The following is a 6,000-nucleotide window of genomic DNA, read 5'->3' as shown; positions in this document are numbered from 1 at the left end:
TGGGTGACATAGTCAATGGCAGCAGTTCTCACCTAAGGTGCTTATTTTAAAATGCAAATTCCCATGTTCTACTTGCAGAGATTCTGATTGAGAAGGTCTCAATAGGGTCCCAAGTATCTGAAGATTTAATTATTAACTTCCAACCACCACCACTCCTGATATAGGTAGTGTATGTATTCAATTTTTATAGGCACTGTCTCTGGAATCTTTGCCTCAAAATACGAGAATTCTGAGTTCTTTCCAGCCCTGTGAATCTATAACGCATTTTCTAAAAACATGACTAATCAGAATAAACTCAGAATGCTTGTAATTTATACACAATATTTACCGATTAGTAGAAGGTGCATTGTTGCTAAACTAGATAAGCTTTCTGTTGATATGGGGGGAAAACAGATAAAATAAGGATGAAGAGTTCGTCCTGATACCTGTCCACACACAGCCAAATTTCATCCTGGTACTTCTTCATGGTATGGTAAGAACTGAGTTGATCTGCTTGATTTTCACAAAAAATAGAAACTATGCTACCATGAGTCTCATTTTGTTTGATCCAGAGTTTCCAAAGACGAGAGCTAGGAGTGGCCTCCATAGAGGCCACCAGCGTCAAAGCCCATGAAGGCAGAAATAATCAGCTTCCCTGTCACCTGCTGTCCTTTAAGGGGCACTCCAAAACTAAAAGACTCAGGTGAAGGTTTGAAGAAGGCAGCCCTCAGAAAGTTCTTCAAGGTCAGCAGGGAAAATTCAAGAACCATCTGTTCATTTTGCAACTGAGACCCAGAAGCCAAGCCCAAGAAAGGAGTATGCAGAGCTAAAAGACAAATGATGCTAGTAAAGAGAAGCTCTTAAGCTTGACTGCCAGTTCATGTAGTTTTGGTTTGTATAGTTCAGGATATAGTTCTATATCCAGCTTTTCTCAGAATGGTTTCCAATTACCCAACTATCCTGAGCCTCAGATGAGAAAACAGGGATGCTATCGCATCACTTTTGTCTTATATAAAATAGGGTATAGTTGTTGGGAGTAATATATTAGATGACTTAGCAGAATGCCTGTTACAAAATACAGGTGGTAAATCATTTTCCTTCTCTTTCCCTCTCTACCCTCACCGCATCTTTACCCCCAATCTCTATCTCTGTGCATCTGAATTGGCCTGCTAGCTCACATATTCCTATGACATATTCCTATGGCACATTCCTGTGTCTGTTTAAATAGCCAACAATAATCTGTTGGAAACATGATTATATACCAGCATATTTGTTACAAAGCATATAGTGAAAATATAAATCATGATTCACCTGGGTGTGGTGGCTCACGCCTGTAATCCCAGCACTTTGGGAGGCTGAGGTGGGAGGATTCGTTGAGCCTGAGAGTTTGAGACCAGCCTGGGCAACATAGGGAGACTCTATCTCTACCAAAAGTTTAAAGAATTAGCCAGGTATGATTGCACACACCTGTAGTCCCAGCTACTCTGGAGATTGAGGCAGGAAAATGGCTTGAGCCTGGGAGGTCAAAGCTGCAGTGAGTCATGATCATGCCACTGTGCTCCAGCCTGGGTGATAGAGCAAGACTCTGTTTCCAAAAAATAAATAAATAATGATTCATAATCTCAATGAATTTATAGTGTAATCAGGGAAAGAAAACTAACACACATGTATAATCAGGGAAAAAAACTAACACATATGTAACAACTCTGGAGAACACTGAAAATTTTATTAAATATTATTATTAAGTAATTTGATGTATTAAAATTTAATTCATTAAAAATTATCTGCTGAATCTTCCATAAGTACTTTAGAATTCAGAGAAAGAAGGACTCTATGAGCCTGAATCTCCAGGGAAGGCCTCAAGGAGTAGTCATGGTTTAACCTTAGTTCTGAAATAAAAACATTCACTGATTATTTACTATGTGTTAATTATACTAAATACTTTACAAGAATTATTTTATTCAATCTTCAAAACAACCCAATAGTTACGTATTATTATTCTCATTTACTGACGTAGAGGGTATTTTTCCCAAGGTCATAGTTGGTAAGCAAAATAAGTGGGACTCCAACCAAGGTCTCATTGACAGCAAAACCTGTTCTCTAAAAGATGGGAAGGATTTGCATAAAGAGAAAATGCAGTGAGTGTTACAAGAGAGCAGAACAGTATCACCAAGTGATCAGAACTGGTGATCAGATCAGGAATGACTGACATAGTCAGGAAACCGTGGGGTGGTGAAGGTGGCTAAAGGTGAGATTTCACAGTGAGAAGGAGGCCCAAGGAGCCCAACTGTTAACCTAGTGCCACAGATGAAGAGATCAGGTTTTACAGACTGTCAGCCACAAGAAGAGATTCAATGAGTTCCCTGATCTGGTTAGAGAAATGCAGATGTGAGAGAGACTAGGCTTTGGTGTCTGTCACCAGACAGGTCTCCTGGCTCTGTCCAGGTGATTCGGCTGTGAGACAGGTCCCCATCCTCCCTCTCTGCTCCCCAAGAGAGGAGTAAATGTTGCTCTGTATCAAGACTTCCCAACAAGTTTAGAAGAATCTCTTTAAAATGACTCTTTTTATTTCAGACACTCAACTTGTTTTTGACTATAAAGGCAATTGCTTGAGAGGCTAAACTCCTCCAAATCACAGGGGGCCAGTTATTGTCTGTGACCTCCAGAGGGAATGAGGCTTTCTTCAGATGCAACATCTTAAAACTGGCAAATAAAAATGCCCATTTTAAACAGCAGAGACTTGAGTTAAAAGAAAATTATATTTTGATTCAACTTGCTCAAAAAACACTTTAACGCTTACCCCAGATTTGCTTTGCTTTGCAATCTAAAAACACATAAATATAAGTAAATACGTATGTATATCTGTGTGTATATTATATTATGATGTATACATGTAAATCTACACTTGACAACATTCAAACAGGCTTTGAGAAACTTTGATTCTCTGTGTAGCGACAGGGTTCAGGATAGGGTACTCCAAAATCTAGCACCTTGGCATTTAGGAAAACAGCAGAAGCAGGACAGTCTCTCTGACCTCCTGTGCGCCCTCCCCTGAAATGGGGCATAGAAACTGGACTCCCCCTCCTCTCTTCTCCCCCAGTGCAAGCCATAAAACCTAGCTGATCTTCTCCTGAAGTAGATCATGAGACCCCCATTCCAAAGGGGTCCTCCTTATACCAAGAGGAAATAAATGCCTGAAGACACAGAGACACATGAAAGAATCTGAACAGGCCTCGATAATTCCCTCCAGTTTATTATTATTAGGTCTTATCCTTCATCCTCCAATCACACTTTTGCATGACTATCCATAAAAATGCACCAGGTTTCCTGTTTCTTTGGGTCTTCGTTTCTGAAGGCACTTGTATCACATGAAGCTTATATTAAATAAATGTGTACGCTTTTCTCTCATTAACCCATCTTTGGTTATAGAGGCCTCTCAGCCATAAGCCTTGTGGTGGGTGAGGAAAAAGATATTACTTTTATCCCCTACCATAGCTAAGTTTTAAAAGAATATTCTAGAGAGGTCTAATTATGGTTCAACAAATTAGGGCAGTATATGTCAGTTTCAGTTCACTATTGGCTGGGATTCCAGTGTTTTCATTATGCCCCTGCTTTATTTTTATAGTAATAATCAGGAAATCATTTAACCCAGATATTAGCCAAATGTCTCATCAGAGAAAACATTTTTGCTCAGATAGCTTTGCCTTTATCATTACTCTCTCCTTTTTATGAAAGTACCATTCAGTTTACATTAAAGATGTAAGATATAACAGACGGGAATAAGAAAAGAGGCAACTCTGGGACAGAGAAATGTTGAGATTTGTCCCAAGCATTGTTCAGGCAACACTACTCTACAAATAAGCCCTTTCAAGACCCCAATGCACCAGGCATTCTCCACACTTTCACACCCAAATCAATTCTAGTCTATGCCATATACCTACACAATTCAAGTTCTCATCATCATATTGGTAAAACAAATAGTCCACGGTATTTGAGACTCAGATATAAAAACCATTCTATATAAAATGATGGCAAGTAACATGAAGAATAAGGCAATATTATATTCTTGAATTTGTAGTCATGGAATCACTCTAACTGTCTTTGTACCACAAGAATGCTGCTGGAAGGAAATGCGGCAGTGTGAGGTAGTAGAAAGTACACTGGCTTTGGCGACAAGTTCCCAGAGTTAGCGTTCCTTCACTCCCCCCACCCAACCCCTGTTCCCTGACACTTGCTCTGTGACCTTGAATAAGTTATTTCATCTCTCTGACTTTTTCCTTGTATGTAAATTGAAGGTATAAAAATATCTATTTGTCCTATTGTTCAAGATTTTTGTGAAGATCAAAGGAAACAATCCAGTTAAATGCCTTTTGGAAATTATAAAGCATCCATAAATATCATTGTTGCTGCTTTCACTATGATTTACAAGGCTAAGAATTCTTGTACCCACTGACTAGATAGATTTAGATTTGCTTAGAAGGACATGTTTCCTATAAAATGCATGCTTGGTCTTCCTTCAGACACTAAACCAACGCCATAATACAAGCTCATGCATTTAACTGTCTTTTCCACATAAGGTTTATTTGGGACTCATACCATCAGATCCCCTTGCCTTATGAGATGCTCAAAACACCTTTATCTGTACTAAAAATCAGAATTTCAGAAGCCGTTGTGTTGTTCTCCAGGCCTAAGTACACTTTTTTCACTTATCAAAGAAAGATTATACAGCCAGAATAGTTAGTATATTGCTGCCTCTTTAAAAGACATCTATTCATTGCTCCTGGCTTGTATTGAAACCAGATGGTAAAACCAAGACTGGAACATCCTTTGGTGTCCAGAAGGAGGCCAGTCTGGCCAAAGCATTGTCATTCCTGTCAGCAACCAGAGTCAAAAGCATTTTTATAGTTAATCATCAGGAGTGCCTACTGGCTCCAACAGGCATTCATGCAGTATTTGTCAGCGTGAAGGCTCTGTCCACACTACAGATGACACCATGTCGGCGAGAAATGTGTTTCAATATCCTTTAGCAATGAGCTGAGCAAATTTTCATGGCTGATTCCCAAAGCAAACCATAATATAAAATTTAGTGCCGGACTTCTTTTTTTACCAAATTGAGTGGATAATAATACCTTTTATTTCTAAAAACTAACCCCTCACATCAAGTTTGCCCTGGAGCATTCATTAAAACACAGGAAGTTAAACAACTGCAGCAAAATTACCACAGATAACTTTAAAGAAATTAACCCACCTTAAAATGAACTTTTATTTCAAAACATGTGAAGCTGCAGTTTTAGACTCTAAGGAGCCTAAGTAATTTCATGGATGAGAGCCGACCAGTAAAAATCCTGTCTCCACCTACAGTTGCAATAATAATTTGCAGCAAAGAGATGGTGAATACAAAAATAACATAATTGGAATAAATGCACTATGCTTTGGAGTTAAAATAGAGGAGTTTTTGTGGCCACAGAAAAGGAAGGCATTGAATAATAACACATTAAAACGTGTCGAGGGGGGAGCTGATCAGGCCTTGTATGTAGCTGATGGAGGCTATTCATCTTTCAAGTACTATGAAGAAGCAAATCTGGATATCTGGAAAGGAACATCCAAAAATGGCTTTTCCACTTCACAATTGAGGCTTGTCACCATATCAGAGTGACTCAGATGAATATTTCATATGAAAGATTCAGGTAAAGAAATTTGAAGGAGATGCTTGGGGCAGCAGAACTCAATTGCAATTACATACTACAATATTGTAAGAGGATCTAACACAGATCTGATTTCTTTATATGATGGAATTGTACAAGCAAAACAGTGTTTAGGACACAAACCACAGAAATTTCAGGTTGTAACTGATGAATACTTGCAGAAGCTAAAATCCCATAATACTGAAGTTATTCTGCCTTCCATGGTATCTATATAGTGCTTATAATTTATGGTTTTTCCACCAGCAAAGTAAGATGAGATTTATAATGGCAACCCTAATATTCTCTAGTTCATGGAAGTTAAGATACCTGATGCAAT

General features: G+C 38.6%; 1 long non-coding RNA gene across 1 annotated transcript in view; it reads right to left on the bottom strand.

Annotated features, from left to right (window-relative positions):
* Positions 1 to 1,684: 1,684 nt before the first annotated feature.
* The window catches only part of LOC129489259 (uncharacterized), a 65,885-nt gene continuing 61,569 nt past the window's right edge, over positions 1,685 to 6,000 (bottom strand). Inside the window, exon 3 of the long non-coding RNA XR_010122457.1 lies at positions 1,685 to 1,868. This is a non-coding gene — a long non-coding RNA (uncharacterized lncRNA). The remainder of the gene's footprint in view (positions 1,869 to 6,000) is intronic.

This window comes from Symphalangus syndactylus, chromosome 9 (genome assembly GCF_028878055.3).
Source record: "Symphalangus syndactylus isolate Jambi chromosome 9, NHGRI_mSymSyn1-v2.1_pri, whole genome shotgun sequence".
NCBI classification, from domain to species: Eukaryota; Metazoa; Chordata; class Mammalia; order Primates; family Hylobatidae; genus Symphalangus; species Symphalangus syndactylus.
Note: the sequence above shows the minus strand (reverse complement) of the source record. Positions and strands in the feature narration are given on the sequence as shown.